Genomic DNA, 20,442 nt, shown 5'->3' with positions numbered 1-20,442 from the left:
TGGTCTAGGTCTTAGGATGCCAGCTCCAGATAAGTCTGCCCCTTGACCCTGTGGGATCCTTGTCCCTGTGGATATAGCCAAAAGAAAAACTATCACAAGCTTTCTAAAACTCGGGGCTCATGAAAGTAGCCTTTGTTACCTGAGTCTAAAATAGATATTGGAAAGAATTTTGGAAGCAGAGTTAAGTGAATGATATTAAGGTTAAATGCATCAAAATGTTTCTATTTTTCCATTTTTTTCTTTCTCTTTAGTCTTTAACACTTCCCAGGCAATTATCAAAATAGCAGAGAGGTTATAATGTAACGTATTTTCTTCTGATATAGAGAGGAAATTTCTCAAAGAATTCTATGAGTTTCTATAGTAAGATATTCATTTATTCTATTAATATTAGCATTTACTCTGACCCAAATATTTTACTAGACCACAGATACATGCCATAATTATTTCTCTGAAGGAACTTTTAGTCTGTGGGAGAGATAGAAGAGAAAAACAATGGTGAGTGCACTGAAGTGGAATATTTCAGAGACGAAGCTGCACAAAGGGTCCCCACTGATAGTGTAATAGCTGAGCCAGGGAACTTTTATCTTTACAAGTTTTATTTTAGCTCTACATAGATGTTAGTCAATTGGACCCCAGTACAATAGAAGAGGGAAGACTATTTTCAGCACAATGATCTGCGTGCGATATAAAGATAGAAAACAGGATTGGTATATCCAAGGCTAATATATTTCATATGAGAAATTATATTGTTACATGAAATAAATGGATATATTCTATGGTCAGTCTTAATCATTGGATAATTACCATTGCCTTGCTGAAAGGTTTTAGATTTTGAAAAAAGCATGGTTACTCACATCCATAAACAGTCTCTTTCTCAGTCCATTTTGTGCTGCTATCACAGAATCCCTAAGACTGAGTAATAGATAATGAAAAGAAATTTATTGGCTCATAATTCTGAAAACTGGGAAGCCTAATATCAAGATGCAGGCATCTGGTGAGGCCCTTTTTGCTAAATTATCACCTGGCAGAAAGTAAGAAGAGAGAAAGGACAAAAGGGGACCGAGTTTGTCCTTTAATGAAAGTATCAATCCTTTTCCCATGAGGGCGGAGCCCTAATGGCCTAACCACCTCACAAAGGTCCCAACTCTTGATACCGTGACATTGGCAATTAAATTTCAACATGAGTTTTGAAGAGAACAAATTTTCAAACCATGACAGTCTCCAAGGTTGCCTTCAAATGTGATATTTAAAGCTAAGGAATTTGACAGGTGTCTATGTCCGTGCACATGTGTGGATGTGTGTTAGAATGTTTATCATAGAGCTATAACTGTTAATCAATTGATGGGAAAAACAACATGTGACACTGAAGGGCATCTATTATGAAGCTTTCAAATGGGAGTAACATTAGATATTTTTTGATTATATTTGCTTGGGTTGGTGAAGTCAACAGTAGACAGGGTAACAATGGACAGGTTAACTTCATACCCCATCATTTGCCCCCAAATGTCTTCATCTACAATAATATTTTACCTCCTACTGAAGAAATTCTACTAGTGAAACACGAAAGGAAAATAAAAGTCCACTAAAAGTATTTATTTTGGTTTATATCTTTTCTGACGTTAAATATTTGTCATGGATACACTTAACGAGAGAGAAAGGTTGATTTTGCAATCTATATAATTCCCAGTAAATCATTATAAGTAGAAATATCAAATAAAAATTTAGTAGGTGACAGGGATATTTTTTTTGTATGTACCTCAATTTTGAAAACATATTACCAGTGTTAAATAGAGGTCAATTATTTACAGTAAAATTTTAGTAATATATTTAAAATTTTTACTTCATATAAAATATTCCTGAAAAATACTTCAATAACCAATATTTAGATAAATTGCCTAAAAGAAGGCAGGAGGAGGGACTATTTCCAAAGAATATTGATTTATGAAGATAGGAAAAGAAGAAAGAGTGTGATGATACTAAATGATGTGTACTTTTGGGCCACCCTTAAGTGTTGACAAGAGTTCAATACAAAAAGTACAGATTCATATTCTTTCCCTAGGAGAAACACTATATTCCTACATATAACTTTTCATGGGCTAAAAATTCAGTGTTCTTCCAGCTATACAAAGAGAAAATCTAATGATAAAAAGAAATAAAAAACTAATCAGTAACAATTTTAAAAATAGATAAACACCATTGGACTTCAAATTCACTTCCCTTTTCACAAAGGAAATAGCCTCCACACACTAGTGACTGTGCCAAGGTTTTAGCATTCAGTAATATCCCACCAGTGCACACTAAAGAAAATAGAAAGCAAATACCATGCCAAGATTAGACGTTTGCCGTTCTGTCTGCTTTTCCAACTCTCATCACACTCAGACACCAGGGACTGAAACAACATCATCTTAAACTTAAAAGTAAAGTTTGTCATGTGAAAATTGCAGATGAAATAAATCCTAGATAAGCATGCCCTTTTCTCTCAGGGAAAAAAAAAAAAAGTAACTGGATTATAAGGATCAAATTGCTCCACTGCTTTGAGACATGTTCAAATATTCAGTTATGCACTATGCATTTGCAATTTATGCATTCTTATTACACTTCTGGTTTTGTCATGTACTAATGCTAGATAAACAGATTCTCTGCAAAATAAACGCTACTTAAAAGATGTTAAGGTTAAGACACATGCACATGAAAGCCAGCAAATGCAAAGCTAGATCTGCGCAGAGGTGTTTGGAGTGCCCTGCTGGGGAAAGAACACACATTTCCAAATGCAGGGAAAAGGATCAAAATTAAAGGTTAGTATGTCTAGAAAATTGTGTATATTTTATCATCCTTGAATATCAAGCTAAGATATTTGATTTTTAAGTAAAAAGCCTAGTTCTAAAAAGTGCAAAATTCAGTAGCAGCAAATTTTCTGAAAGTATATATTAATATTTTATTAATACATCTTTAATTAAAAATACTAAGAGCCACTGATTTTTTTTACCCTTTGACAGTAGTTTATGCTTTAAGCAACAGTAGACAACATGCTAACTTTATTTTATGTTTATAATTTCCTAAAAATTATGGAAGCATGACCCTTTTTAATTTTTTGGTGAAGTTTTGAGAAATAATTCATAGACTGTACAAATCACCTATTTTAAATGTAAAGTTTAATATTTTTAATATTAGTTTAGTATTTATTTTTAGAATTTAGTATAGTCACAGGGTTGTACAGCTATAACCACAATCAATTTTAAAATATTTGATCACCCCCAAACTAAACACTATGCCCCTTATGTTGGGATAACAATGGTTTTAGCAGGACTCTCTTTGTCTCTTCCTGATCAGAGGATGAGCTCCACTCATTGTTGGCTGATTGCTTTAGGTTTCTAACAATGTACTTGGACATTAATTATGCCACAGACTGATCCAATTAAAATCTGGATTCTTTGTGGGAATAAGTTTTCAAGTCAGGATTGAGATTCTTCGTGATCCCCAGCAGAATTCTACTTAGCTATCTCTTTTTCTGAATCTTCCTTCTAAAATAGCTGATCTATGACTTACTTCATAGCTCCAGAAAAGTTACCAGTCTCTTCTTAATTTCTTTTTATCACACCATCCATTGGTTTTGAGAGCATCTTTAGGCTTAACTTCCCCCCATTTTGTTGCCAATATAAAGTACTTTCATTTGGGAAGAGCTTTGAATTCTCAGATACAGCCTGCTTCTCTTCCTGGACAAGATATCTGAGTGAGGGCTCTGGAACTAGGGTCAGGGACAGTGGTATCCTTCATCCTAAGTGCAACCCTGCTTTAGCAGCTGCGTACTCAGTGAAGTAGAAGGGTGGTAGTCTCAGTCTCTGGTGTTTTTAGCTCTCTTATCCTTACACTTAACCTCCACTTCATGGAAAAGATTGTGAGAGGAAATAGGACTCCTATATTTCAGTATACCAAGCCCTAGTTAAAGTCTTGGTACCACAAAGGAAGCTGGACAGAAGGGAGCTCCTTCCTCTTTGTTTTAGGAATCTAGCCTCTTTAACAGGTAATTGGAGGATAGAATATAAAATGCTGATTGTTCAACCTTCTGTGGCACATGCTGTAGTCCTTGGCTAGAAACCTTGTATTCCTGTTGTCTGGGGTGGAGTTTCTACCGCACTGGGCTGGATGGGGCCAAGAAGAGAAAAGGCTGGGGTTCAAATGACACATACTTTCACTCTTCTTAGGGAATTCTCGTAGATTTTATTGAACTTTTTATTTGCTGTATACCCTTAGGTACATTTCCAGTGACTCTAAATGTTGTTGTTTTTATTGCTGCTGTTTATAATTTTTGTAGTTTTTCCAAGGAGTGGCTCCAAGGGGCTCCTCACATTGCTATGCTGAAAATTGAAACCTTGACCCTTTGTTTTCAGGACTTCAAATTATTATTATTATTATTTTGAGATAGAGTCTCACTTTGTTGTCCAGGCTAGAGTGAGTGCCATGGAGTCAGCCTAGCTCACAGCAACCTCAAACTCCTGGGCTCAAGCGATCCTCCTGCCTCAGCCTCCCAAGTAGCTGGGACTACAGGCATGTGCCACCATGCCCGGCTAATTTTTTGTATATATATTTTTAGTTGGTCAATTAATTTCTTTCTATTTTTAGTAGAGACGGGGTCTCACTCAGGCTGGTTTCGAACTCCTGACCTCGAGCAATCCGCCTGCCTCGGCCTCCCAGAGTGCTAGGATTACAGCCGTGAGCCACCGTGCCCGGCCTCAAATTATTTTTAACCTTAGTATTTCAAATTATTAGAGATTCACACTGACATTTTTAAGGCTCAAAAAAATTAATCCCTAATTTTAAGTCTTATTGATAATCACAGATGGGTATCATATCCAAAGTTACAAAGAAATCAAAGATTCCTCCAAGCAATAATGGTAACAACTTTCACTAGCATGACACTCTTCAAAGCCCAGCACTTTGTTTTAAGTTAATCCTGACAGTAAACATTTGAAATTGCTGCTATAATTCATATTTTATAGATGGAGAAACATAGGAAAGACTGACTGTGCTTATCTAGGCCTGTTCTCCCTTAGAGCCCTTCTTTGCACTGTCTGGCTCTCTGCTGTATTGGAGGGCTGGCCTACAGGCTGCACTTTCCACACTCCATTGTCAGCTGGATTCTAGATGTGAGCAGGCAATGTGGTCTTACTGGGAGTTGGGAGGGTGGAGGAAAGAAAAATGTCAAGTTATTTCTTCATCTCCTCTCTGCCTCTCCTTTCTCTCCCATCATTTCCACCACTTGCTACATCTGTTCTATGGTTCCAGCTGCCACTGAATAAGACTTTTGCCACATTTTCTGAGTGATCTGGGCCCTGCATCTCAGTAGCACTTGTCCCCATCCTCTGACCTTCTGGTCTTGAGATTCTAGTAACTCTCTGCTGGAGCTTATCTCTGGGAAACCTTATTTTGCCCTGTTTCCCTTCGCATCTCCCTTATGATCCATGTAGCCCAGTCCCTAAATTAGAAATCCCTTTTTAAAACATATGCTAGTTTCTGTTGTGGCTTAAATTCTTACTGATTCATTTACTTAAATGTTAACTGACAAAAATGAACCTTGAACCCAGAATATCCTAATTTAATCCCAAGGCTACTTGCACGTCTATACCATAGTAGCCTTTCAGACTGCACAGTTCAATGCTGATCAGGGGTGGGAAGGGGGTTTTGCATTTAATATAGGGAGATAAAAAATATAAAACTTTGTGCAATGATAGTTCTTAGAATTCTGTATGCTACAATTATAATTAACATTTCTCTGCATTGTGTAATTCTCAAGGTATTTCTAAATTTTGGCATATGTTTTGTTTATTGTTTCCAAAAATAAATAGCAAATTAGAAAGTATGTTAATTGATAGACTACTTTAATTAATAACATGTTAAATCAAAAGTATTTGGCCACTTTTGTCCCTATGTAACCTTCAATTTGTTTCTAATAGGTCAGCAAATGACTGTTTTAAAAAGATGTATTATCCCATTTCATACATAGGGTAGATAACATCAAGCATAAGAAAAAATAATTTATAATCAATAAACATCAGTTTTCTTTTAATCATAAAACATATTTTAATATGTAATGTTTATTTTTAAAAGTTTGCAGAATAATCTATCAGACTGCATTTGATCACATAAAAATGTGCATTTTACTTACATTTTACCACCTACATTGAAGGAATTGATTACTAACATAATTTTAGGTATTAAGTATCATTTTTTCTGTTTGCTTTTTTCTGACTAATAAGGATTTCATAGAGTACTGACAAGAAATATTAGAAAGACCTGAGACACATTTATATCACAAAAATGTGTATGATTCCACCTAGTTTGTGAGTACTAGTCTATTAAAAAATTATAATCCAGAGGACCATTTTAAGCTAATTTTACCTCTTTTTTTTCTTAAAAGGGATATTGATTTGATTCTAATCATAAAAAATCCAATACTCTGTTTTTATCCATAATTTGTCTCTTTCTCTGCATTATCTGAAAGCATAGATTTTATGCCATTTAAAACTTATTCTTTGTTCCTTATTATTACTAGCATACCATCAACAAACATATATCAAGTACCTGCATATGCACAAATTTAGTTACCTGAGTTGTATTTATCTTTAAAAGGCAACTAATGTCCTTTCCAAACTAATAAAATCAAATTAAAATCTTTACTGACAAGATAGACCAAAATTAGGAGATAGCTCATATAACATATATCGCTACACATAAATATATACACATGCTCATACACAGATACACGTTCATACACAAACTAGACATAAGCACACACGATGGCAAAATTCTAGAATTTTTAACCAAATATGCATGCTTGGTATCCTGGAAAAGCAGGTTAAATAAGTAGCGACTTCTCATTATGAATTCGCCAATTTAAATAGCTACAATAAAGCCATCTAAGCCTATCCAGGGATGCACAGCTTGGCTGCAAGCACAGCAGTTTCCTGAAGGTCATATGCTAAGTTTGGACATCCACGCATTCCCTTTGCACTGAATTTTCAAAGGCAGATTATGAAGAAAAGAGTTGAGAATTTAATGCACACGTATAGTTAGCAAGATTTTTTTGCATCTGACGTATTTAAAATCGATTGCAATTTAAAGATGCAGTTATGTGCTTTGTAACCCCATACTGAACATATCACAGGAAGTCAATTTCAGAGTAATTGCCTCATAAGACATAGTTAAGCTAGTTCCTTAAATATGTAATTCAAACTTGTGCCTTGGCTAATTTTGTGTTTCAATCTGTGATTAAATTTAATCTCTCTCTTTTGGAAATCTAATATTTTCTCAGTGAAAACACATCTATGTATAAATAAAAATAAATTAAGAAAAAATATTTTTTAGTAGTTCCCAACCAAGGGTAATTTTTTTCCCAAGACAACATTTGATAAAGTCTGGATACATTTTTTGTTGTCACAACAGAAAGAGGGCTCACTAGTGACATCTAGTATGTAGAGACCAAGTAAGTTGCTGAACACTCTGCAATGCACAAGACAGTCCTCTTTGTTTTCCAGCTCAAAATGTCAATAATTCTGAGGTTGAAAACCCTGTTATAATATGACATTTGATGATGATATTTTATTGTCATGCTGCTACATCACAAATACATTCATGGTTAGTTTGATGTGTTATCTGTAAAAACAAGAATTCACTGGGTAGGACTAAAAGCAGATTGGAGATGGCGGAAGGGTCAGTGAACTTGGGATCTTATTGATAGAAATTATTTAGTTTGTGGATGCGGAGAGAGAGGAACACTCCTACACTACTGGTGAGACTGCAAACTAGTTCAACCTCTGTGGAAAGCAATATGGAGATACCTCAAAGCGATACAAGTAGATCTACCATTTGATCCAGCAATTCCACTACTGGGTATCTACCCAAAAGATCAAAAGTCACTTTATGAAAAAGACACCTGCACTCGAATGTTTATAGCAGCACGATTCACAATTGCAAAGTTGTGGAAACAACCCAAGTGCCCATCAATTCATGAGTGGACTAATAAAATGTGGTATATGTATACCATGGAGTACTACTCAGCTTTAAGAAACAATGGTGATATAGCACCTCTTGTATATTCCTGGATAGAGCTGGAGCCCATTCTACTAAGTGAAGTATCTCAAGAATGGAAAAACAAGCACCACATGTACTCACCAGCAAATTGGTATTAACGGATCAACACCTAAGTGGACATATAGGAGTAACATTTATCGGGTGTTGGGAGGGGGGGGTGGAGGAGTCTATGGGTATATACAACCACAATGAGTAAGAGGTGCAACGTTTGGGGGATGGTCACACTTTAAGCTCTTACTCGAGGGGGGGGAGGAGGGACATGGGCAATATATGTAACCTTAACACTTGTACCCCCATAATACACTAAAATAAATAAATAAATAATTTAAAAAATGAAAAAAAAAAAGAAATTATTTAGTTTGAAGAAGTGAGACAGAGAGAGATGGGCCAGTAATAATATACAACACCTCATTGACATGTGAGATAATATAAGGAGATTTCACAAGTATGTAAATAGAGTCCCAGAGGGATAGAATAATTTAAACACATAATGATGAAATAGTTTCCAAATTTTGTGATAATTCACAACCTAAAAACTTAAGAAGTTCAGTTAATCTCAAGAAAGTTAAAAACAAAGTAAAAGACATCTAGGAACAACAGAATGACTCCTTTGAAAGTAAAAGATAAAGCATAAATCTCTGGAGGTAAAAAACAGAAGAAAAATCATTTACAGGGAAACAACATTATCATTATCTTCTCTTTAAATACTACAGAAAGCAGAACAAAGAAGAAAGTTACATCTTTTAAAAAATATAAAGAAAAAATAGTTTTGTTCACCCCAAATTTTATATTCAGCAAAATATCCTTCAAAAATGTAAATAAAATTAAGACATTTTCAGAGAAATGTATGCTGAAAGAATTTGTTCCTATTAAACTTCACTACTAGAAATAAATAAGAAACTTAATGAGGATGAAGGTAAATCATACTAGAATACCAGGAGAAAAACTGCATCTAACAATGAAGAGCACCCAAAATGAAAGACAAAAGGTAACTGTAGAGGGCTACTATTTTTCCTCTTAGGTAATGTAAAAACAATTTACTGCTTAAAGCAAATGAAATGCACAATTGCAAATCAGGGCTTACATTGTTTATAAAATTAGAATACATGACAATACTTGTCAATGCACAGGAGATTATTAATTATATGATTGTATGGTTCATATATTTTTAAATTGTGGAATATGAAGTGGTGTGATAAGTAAAATGGGATAAATTAAAAATGTATTCATAATTCTTAGAGCAACCACTAAAACATAGCATAAATTCATTTAGCTGAAAAGTCAAAATAGGGAGTAAAACCCATCTAAAAAGAGCAGGATAATCTAAAAGAAAGTAAATAAAAACAAACAGAGGAATTAAAAAGTGATGAGAAATATACAGATACCGACACATACATACACACAAACGGCAAATATTTAGACTTAAATATATTATATTATATTATATTATATTATATTATATTATATTAAATGTAATATAATTACATTAAATGTAATGGACAAGACACTTCAGTTAAAAGGTACAAATTATTGGACATAATAAAAAATAGGATCCAACAAAAGCCTTTCTGAAAAACATGCATTTTAAATATAAAAACACACATAAAAGAAGCAAGAAGACGAGCATACAGCAGACAAGGGCCGGAAGGAGGGGTACCTGAGACCCCGGGAGACTCCACGGGAGAAGGCTGTGGAGGAGAACTGGAGGCTGAGACCACCGGAGCAGCCCGGAGACCAGCGGCAAGGGTAGGTGGATCTGCTGTTTCCCCTCCCCTGCATTCAGGACTGCTGGTGGGCTCCCCAGCGGGTGGAGAGACCTGCGGACACCAGCCCAGAGACTGCCGCCGCCTGCCAACGGTGAGCCTGTAGCAGGCACCAGGTTCCCAACTTCCTCCGGGCACCTCCGTGTGCACGGACCCGAGCCGCGCGGCAGGCGCCATATTGCCTCCCCCTCCCCTCCGCCGACCCTACCCGCGGCTGCCCAGAGAGACAATACAGCCACCAGCCGGAGGCACCTCCAGGGAACGGGACCTTCCCGTTTGGGACCCCGCCCGCCCTCCCAGGTGCTGCTGGCACCGTGTTCCCAGGGAAACGGTGCCAACTCAGAGGCTGAGAGACATAGACCCAGCTTGGGCTCCCTGTGGGTGAATTAGGACCGGAAATCCTCTCCCTGGTGGGAATACAGTTTGAACTCTGGGACCCAGAGGTCGGACCTGCAGACCAGATCCCCTGCACCGAGGGCTAGCATTGCCCGGGGCACAGAAGGGTTATACGTGAACAGCCTACTGAGGGCTGTGTGCCTCCAGGGGCAGATCGGCATCCTAGACGGCAACCGTCCTCCCAGGAGGAGGCCGTGCGCCCAACCCAGGTGGCGTTCCTGTGCAGGGAACCTCCCCGCCGGCACCACAGTCCGGGGAGGCCGGGTGGCTTGTGGTCTGGCCTGCTGGCAGAGGCCCAGGAGTAGCTGCAGAGTTGGGGAGGGTGGAAAGAAGCGAGGCCTGCTACAGACTGCGGGTCTCAGACAGCCCCACCCCCACACCCAGACTTTCTGGCTGAGCGGGACCATTCCAGCCCCGCCCTGACAGCTTTCCTGGAAGCTGAGAACAGAACTTTGACCCCTGCTAACGGCCTGAGGGCAGGCTTATCCAACCCAGCTCCGCCCAGAACGAGAGCTGATAACAGGACTCAAAATCAACACCATAGCCTGTTCCTCCAAGCAAACGCCACCTACTGACAGGGACGGCATCTTGCACAGCCTTTCCACGGCATCCACTGACTCAATATACAGGGAGTGGTCCAATTTCACCCACAGGCACCACCTAACGCCTCAGAAACTAAACAAGGTGTGTGAATACCCAAACAATAACCTAAGGAAAGAAACAACAACTGATCGACATGGGAAGAAATCAGCAAAAGAACTCAGGAAATATGAAGAACCAAACGGAAAACACACCCCCAAGGAGGAGCACCAGCCCCCTAGAAACGGACACCGACCAAAATCAGGCAACTAATATGACAGAAAAGGAATTTCGTATGTGGATCATAAGAACACTCACCCAGCTGCAACAACAACTCAATAATCAACACCAAGAAAACACAAAAAACCTCCAAGAAATGGAACAAAGGTTCAACAAAGAGATTGACACAGTGAAGAAAACTTTAACCGAAGTCCTGGAGATAAAGAATCAACTCAGAGAACTACAAAATACTGTGGAAAGTCTCAAGAACAGGGTAGATCAAGCAGAAGAAAGAATCTCAGAGCTTGAAGATAACACCTTCCAATTAAATAAATCGGTCACAGAAATACAGCAGAGAAACAAGAGAAAAGACCAAAGCCTACAAGAGCTGTGGGATTATGTGAAAAAACCTAACGTGAGGGTCATAGGTTTAGCCGAAGGGGAGGAAGACAACACTCAAGGGCTGGACAAGCTTTTTGAAGATATAATAGAGGAAAATTTCCCAGGCCTTGCTCAAAATCACGATATACAAGTTCAAGAAGCCCAGAGGACCCCTGGGAGATTCAATGCAAACAGGAAGACGTCACGTCATGCAGTCATCAGACTGACCAAAGTATCAACTAAAGAGGCCCTTCTAAGAGCTGTAAGACAAAAGAAGCAAGTGACATACAAGGGAAAGCCAATTCGAATAACATCAGACTTCTCTAATGAGACTTTACAAGCAAGGAGAGACTGGGGCCCCATTCTCACTCTTTTGAAACAAAACAATGCCCAGCCTAGAATATTATTCCCTGCAAAACTAAGCTTCATATATGAAGGAGAAATAAAAACATTCTCAGACAAGCAAAGGCTCAGAGAATTCACCAAGACAAGACCAGCCCTACAAGAAGTACTTAAAACAGCGTTATGCACGGATTATCATAATAATAATCCACGAATATAAAAACAACCAAAACCCAAAGATATTAAAGGCCAGATATTACAATGGCTCAAGACAGAAATCATAGCAACAACATCCAACCCAACAGAATGATCAGTAATCTACCTTACCTATCAGTTCTCTCAATAAATGTGAATGGCTTAAACTCTCCACTCAAGAGACATAGGCTGGCTGAATGGATAAGAAAATACAGGCCAAGTATATGCTGTCTTCAGGAAACACATTTAACCTGCAAGGATGCACATAGACTAAAAATAAAAGGGTGGAGATCAATATTCCAAGCAAATAGAAGCCAAAAGAAGGCTGGTGTGGCAGTTCTAATTTCAGACGATTTAGTTTTTAAACCAACAAAAGTAGTAAAAGACAAAGAGGGTCATTATATAATGGTGAAGGGCACAGTCCAACAAGAAGAGATAACAATTTTAAATATATATGCACCAAACTTAGGTGCACCCAGATTCATAAAGCAAACCTTACTGGAGCTAAGCAAATGGATTAATAGCAACTCCATAATCGCCGGGGATTTCAACACCCCACTGACGGCACGAGACAGATCCTCCAAACAGAAAATTAATAAAGAAATAATGGACTTAAACAAAACTCTAGAACAATTGGGTCTGACAGACATCTACAGAACATTCTACCCAAAATCCACTGAATATACGTTCTTCTCATCAGCTCACGGGACATTCTCTAAGATTGATCATATCCTAGGACACAAAGCAAATCTCAAGAAATTTAAAAAAATAGAAATCATACCATGTACCTTCTCAGACCACAGTGGAATAAAACTAGAAATCAACCCTAACAGAAACTCACATTTCTACACAAAAACGTGGAAATTAAACAACCTCCTACTAAATGATTACTTCGTAAATGAAGAAATCAAGACGGAAATAAAAAACTTCTATGAAGAAAACGACAATGGAGAGACAAGTTATCAACTCCTCTGGGACACAGCTAAAGCAGTTCTGAGAGGAAAGTTTATCTCCATAAATGCCTATAACCAAAAGGCAAGAAGATCACAAATAGACAATCTAATGAAACGACTCAAAGAGCTGGAAAAAGAAGAACAGACCAACCCCAAACTCAGCAGAAGAAGCGAAATCAACAAGATCAAATCAGAACTAAACGAAATTGAAAACAGGAAAGCTATTCAGGAGATTAATAAAACAAAAAGTTGGTTCTTTGAAAAAATAAACAAGATTGACACGCCATTGGCTAAGCTAACGAAAAGCAGAAAAGAGAAATCTCTAATAAGCTCCATCAGGAATAAAAAAGGAGATATCACAACTGATCCCAAAGAGATACAATATACAATTTATGAATACTACAAAAATCTTTATGCACACAAACTGGAAAATGTGGAGGAAATGGACAAATTTCTAGAAACACACAGCCTCCCTAGGCTCAACCAGGAAGAAATAGATTCCCTGAACAGACCAATCTCAACAGCTGAAATAGAAACAGCAATTAAAAATCTCCCTAAAAAGAAAAGTCCCGGTCCAGATGGCTTCACACCTGAATTTTACCATACTTACAAAGAAGAACTAGTACCTATCTTGCAGAAACTATTCCACAACATCGAGAAGAACGGAAACCTCCCCGACACCTTTTATGAAGCTAATATTACTCTGATACCAAAACCAGGAAAGGATGCAACAAAAAAAGAAAACTACAGACCAATATCCCTAATGAATATAGATGCAAAAATTTTCAACAAAATCTTAGCTAACCGAATACAGACACTTATCAAAAAAATAATCCACCACGACCAAGTGGGCTTCATCCCAGGGATGCAGGGATGGTTCAACATACGTAAATCTATAAACGCAATTCACCACATAAACAGAAGCAAAAACAAAGACCACATGATTCTTTCCATAGATGCAGAAAAAGCTTTTGACAAAATTCAACACCCTTTCATGATACGAACACTTAAGAAAATAGGCATAGAAGGGACATACCTAAAAATGATACAAGCCATATATGACAGACCCATAGCCAACATCATACTGAATGGGGAAAGATTGAACTCATTCCCACTTAGAACTGGAACCAGACAAGGCTGCCCACTATCTCCACTTCTGTTCAACATAGTGCTGGAAGTCTTGGCTACAGCAATCAGACAGGAAAATGGAATCAAAGGTATCCAAATAGGGGCAGAAGAGATCAAACTTTCACTGTTTGCTGATGATATGATATTGTATCTAGAAAACCCCAAGGATTCAACCAAGAAACTCCTGGAACTGATCAATGAATTTAGTAAAGTCTCAGGATACAAAATCAATACACAGAAATCAGAGGCATTCATATACGCCAACAACAATCTAATTGAGAACCAAATCAAAGACTCAATTCCCTTCACAATAGCAACAAAGAAATTAAAGTACCTAGGAATATATTTAACCAAAGAGGTAAAAGACCTCTACAGGGAGAACTATGAAACACTGAGGAAGGAAATAGCAGAGGATGTAAACAGATGGAAATCCATACCATGCTCGTGGATCGGCAGACTCAATATCATCAAAATGTCTATACTACCCAAACTGATCTACAGATTCAATGCAATACCTATTAAAATTCCCATCAGCATTCTTCACAGATATAGAAAAAATAATTTTACGCTTCGTATGGAACCAAAGAAGACCCCGAATATCAAGAGCAATTCTAGGCAACAAAAACAAAATGGGAGGCATTAATATGCCAGATATCAAACTATACTACAAAGCTGTAGTAATTAAAACAATATGGTATTGGCACAAAAACAGGAATATAGACCAGTGGAACAGATGTGAGAATCCTGATATAAAACCATCCTCATATAGCCATCTCATCTTTGACAAAGCAGACAAAAACATACGCTGGGGAAATGAATCCCTCTTCAATAAATGGTGCTGGGAAAACTGGATAGCCACCTGCAGAAGGCTAAAACAGGACCCACACCTTTCACCTCTCACAAAAACCAACTCACGCTGGATAACAGACTTAAACCTAAGATATGAAACTATTAGAACTCTAGAGGAAAAAGTTGGAAACACTCTCCTAGACATCGGCCTGGGCAAAGAGTTTATGAAGAAGTCCCCAAAGGCAATCACAGCAGCAACAAAAATAAATAAATGGGACATGATCAAACTACAAAGCTTCTGCACAGCCAAAGAAATAGTCATGAAAGTAAACAGACAACCTACAGAATGGGAGAAAATTTTTGCATCCTATGCATCCGATAAGGGACTGATAACTAGAATATACTTAGAACTCACGAAAATTAGGAAGAAAAAATCAAATAACCCCATTAAAAAGTGGGCAAAGGACTTGAACAGAAATTTTTCTAAAGAAGACAGAAGAATGGCCAACAAACATATGAAGAAATGCTCAACATCTCTAATCATCAGGGAAATGCAAATCAAAACCACAATGAGATATCACTTAACCCCAGTGAGAATGGCCTTTATCAAAAAATCTCCAAACAATAAATGCTGGCGTGGTTGCGGAGAGAGAGGAACACTCCTACACTGTTGGTGGGACTGCAAACTAGTTCAACCTCTGTGGAAAGCAATATGGAGATACCTTAAAGCGATACAAGTGAATCTACCATTTGATCCAGCAATCCCATTGCTGGGCATCTACCCAAATGATCCAGTGACACTCTACAAAAAAGACACCTGCACTCGAATGTTTATAGCAGCACAATTCATAATTGCAAGGCTGTGGAAACAGCCCAAGTGCCCATCAATCAAAGAATGGATTAATAAAATGTGGTATATGTATACCATGGAGTACTATTCAGCTCTAAGAAACAATGGTGATATAGCACACCTTATATTTTCCTGGTTAGAGCTGGAACCCATACTACTAAGTGAAGTATCCCAAGATTGGAAAAACAAGCACCAGATATATTCTCCAGCAAACTGGTATTAACTGAGTAGCACCTAAGTGGACACATAGGTGCTACAGTAATAGGGTATTGGGCAGGTGGGAGGGGGGAGGGGGGCGGGTATATACATACATAGTGAGTGAGATGTGCACCATCTGGGGGATGGTCATGATGGAGACTCAGACCTTTGGGGGGGAGGGGGGGAAATGGGCATTTATTGAAACCTTAAAATCTGTACCCCCATAATATGCCAAAATAAAAAAAATAATTAAAAAAAAAATAAAATAAATAAAAATAAAAAAATAGTTTACAGTAAAAAAAAAAAAAGTTGATAAGCAAAGCAAAACACATTAAATACAAATTGAGAATGAGAAAAAAAAAAACACACATAAATTGAAACTAAAAGTATGGAGAAAGATATATCATGTCAGTAATAACCATAAAATAGCTGATGTGGCAGTGGTAATATCATATAAATTAGACCCTGAGATAAGGAGTATTATTAGAGATAAACGGGACATTTTATATTTGTTAAGAGTTCAATTCAACAGGAAGTCATAACAATCCCAAATGCATCTGCAACTAATAACAGCACTTCAAAATACATAAAGAAAAATGTAAAGAAATAAAGGGAGAAATAGACACAAATGATTCTCAGAATTACTGATTATCAACATGGTGCTCAAATGGTGTGGTGTTCACCAGAGATTGGGGGATTGGGGGATAGACCCACATCTGAGGGATGTGGCAAACAGTGTGGAGGGGAAGGGCATAGCTCTAACCCTTGCTAGGTAAAGGCAAAGTTATAAAATCTAACCAAAATGTTAAAAAAAAAAACATTTATTGGGTGTTGGGCAGATGGGGGGGAGGAGATGGGTATATATATATATATATATATATATATAATATATATATATATATATATATATTATAGTGTGATGTGCATTGTCAGGGGGATGGACAGAGCTTGAAGCTCTGACTTGAGGGGGGAGGGAAGGCAAGAGCAATGTATGTAACCTTAACATTTGTACCCCCATATTATGCTGAAATAAAAAAAAAGAATCTGTCCAAAAAAAAAGAATTTTGTCCAAATGATTCTCAGAATTTGTTATTTAGTAATCAATGTATTATATCAACCAACAGGCAGAAATGAAATAGTCTCAGTGAATGTACTTCATTTTTATTATCATACCAACATAAATAGAAAAACAGATAATTCAAAAGAGATGATAATCTCAAAAGTGGTATCATTCTACCTAGAATTTTAATTCAGTGGTGTGTCTTATGCAAAAAAATTAATAATCCAAATAATATGATTTGTATGATATTAAGAATATAAATAATATCAAACAGATTCTCAGTCTCTGAGCACACAATGAATGACAGAGAGTAAGGAAAATTTATCCTGGAATGTGTTAATGAGGAGATACCTTAGATTAACCAATTGACTATGGGTGAATCAAAAATGTTTTTGACTCACATGGTTAACAGTATTAGAGTGATCACAAAGACTTAAAGCAGAACAATCTGTGACTTGTGCAGTTTTCAATTCCAGAAATAGCTCTTTGTTTTCAACACAAACTGACATAACATAAAAATGTTGTATCCCTGAGCCACTATTTTCATAAGGCTAGCAGCCCTGTGTCTTCCAAAAAGTTTATAACATGGCCCACAGTAAGTATTACTACATTTTCCACTGATATCCAACACACACACACACACACACACACACACACACACACACACTAATATATAAACATGGGCTAAAAATATTTCATAAGACAATACATCTTCTTATAAAATGGCAAATTGCTCTATCCACTCTATTCTATTTTATTTGACTTTTTTCTATTCTAGTTGATTCTATTGTATTGATTAATGCAAGACTCAATCCATTAAATTGATTTCATGACTATTAATATTAATGAGTCATGACCTATTAATATGAACATGAAAAATATTAATTTTTCACAATTTGCAAAATTATACTTTGGCTATACTAAGTATATTTAGTTATATTAAGCCACAAAAATAAAATCTATTAAAACATTAAGTGTCTGTAGTTATTGAGTTAAACTAAGCTATTTAGATTGGTCATACTGTGAATAAAATTATCCAACTATATTTTATTTAATTAGAAAAATATCAATAACCTAGGCCTTAATACTATTTAATCTGTGAAGTAGGCATGATTTGCAGTGCACTGTTCAATATCTGTTATCCTTCTTCCTATTCAATTAAATGAGTTATATGTATAAAGTAAGTTTCTTCAATGAGTCTTGAGAAGTCAGTGTTTATAATGGCATGTGTGAAAGGAAGGATAATTAGAAATATCGATGAAAAGATTAGGAGTAGAATAAGGTCAAAAGAAGAAAATAATGCAGAAGAATACAAGGCAGAAAAGATAAAATAAAACAAACATATATAAAGATAAGACAAATTGTTAAATAAAATGAAAAATATAAGAAATATGAATGTTAGAAATCCAAAATTTATAGCAGCACAATTCACAATTGCAAAGCTGTGGAAACAGCCCAAGGGCCCATCAATTCATGAATGGATTAATAAAATGTGGTATATGTATACCATGGGGTACTATGGTACTATTCATATATGGTACTATTCATATGGTACTATTCAGCTCTAAGAAACAATGGTGATCTAGCACATCTTGTATTTTCCTGGATGGAGCTAGAACCCATTCTACTAAGTGAAGTATCTCAATAATGGAAAAACAAGCACCACATATACTCACCAGCAAATTGGTATTAACTAATCAGCACCTAAGTGGACACATAGGAACTACATTAAATGGGTATTGGGCAGATGGTAGGGGGGAGGAGAGGAGTGTGTATATACACACATAATGAGTGAGATGTGTACCCTCTGGGGGATGGTTGCACTTAACGCTCAGACTTGTGGGGGGAGGGGGTCAAGGGCATTATTCAAAACCTTAAAATTTGTACCCCCATAATATGCTGAAATAAAAAAAAATGTGATGTTACTCCTATGGCATGAAGAGAATGTCAATATCAAGAGCCTTTCAAGAGCAGAACTTAATAACCATAGCAGAAATGTACAGAATATCTCTCACTTTTTAGGCGCTGTTCTAGGTGCTGAACATGTGCTATATCATTTATAGCCTTATAACAACATCTAGAAGCCAGGTGCAGTTATTATTCCAACTTCATCGAGAAGCAAGCCAAGGTAGGGTTTTCAGAACCACACAACTTGTAAGTGCTACAGTTACAATGTGAGCACAAATTGTCTAGCCTCAAAGCCCTCACTCACAGTCCACAGTGACTGCATTGTTAGACAAAATTATATTGATGTTGTCATTAAGCAGGTTTTTAAAAGTCATACAAGCCAGTAAATGGCAGAGCCATGATTCAAACCCATAAGATTCTAAGTTCAAAGCCTGTTCTATTAGGAAATATGGTATACAGAAACTTACTATGAACATTGACTTTGCCCTAGACACCCTGCTGCAAGCTTTATCCACTTTGCAATAGGGCATTTAATTCTTACAGTAAGCTATGCAATGCTACTATTATTATCTCTGTGTTAAGCATGAATTAAGACATTCATATACAGTTTATATAAGGACACACAGGTAGTAAAAAGGAGAATCTGGATTCAAAACCAAGCCATCTGACTTTAGTGCACTTAATCAATGCAGTTCAAGGCTCATCAACAGTAATGCGCCACAGGATATTATATTAATATTTAGACTACAGGATTTAAAGTCATAGAGATTACATATATTTTGGAAAATGTTCATATGGAGAGAATTAAGGGTCATGGTAGAGGAAAGAGGAGCCATGTTTTCTGGAGGTCTCTGCAGCTATTACATTTAACGCTGAAATAAAGAACTGGGGCATATCATTAGTGCTCATAAGAGTTGCACACGGGTCTGTTGCACTGAGAAGGGATTATCAGTACAATGCAGAACTATGTTAAGTGGACATAGTCTTTACACACATGAACAGATAAGTATGTCTTTACACACATGAACAGATAAGAGTCATGACTGGTTATTTAAGACAGTGAAAAGCCTCTAAATTTCTCACTTTATACCAGACATTAAGATAAAATTTCTGATATATTGAATAGTTACAAAAGAAAATTAACAAAAGCAACAATACATAAAATATGGGTGAATTTGTGTCTTGTCTAAGGTAAGGCATTGGGGCATAAAAGAAAGTAGAGAAGTCAACAAAAATATATAAGTTGAAAAGTATGAATATAAAAAATGCAAGCAGAAATCTTGACAAAAGAAATGGATTTTTAAATATATAACCAATAAAGTATTTCTAAGCTTAATCTACAAATTCTTATAAAAACCAATACAAAATACACTGTTTTCTTGTTCTCCTCTTCCATTTTTATTTGATTATTCCTCTGTCTTGAAGATTATTTAATGGAGGAACCATAAAATGATCATAATTAGTACATAGGAAAGACACTTAACATATAGCATGAAAAGGGGAGTCAAATTTAGAAATTTTTAGGGGAAGTTTTCAAGAAGGTAGGTTGTCATATGTAATAACTACATTCAGTTAAATTTAAATATCAGATAA

This window comes from Microcebus murinus, chromosome 26 (assembly GCF_040939455.1).
Source record: "Microcebus murinus isolate Inina chromosome 26, M.murinus_Inina_mat1.0, whole genome shotgun sequence".
NCBI lineage: Eukaryota > Metazoa > Chordata > Mammalia > Primates > Cheirogaleidae > Microcebus > Microcebus murinus.
Note: the sequence above shows the minus strand (reverse complement) of the source record.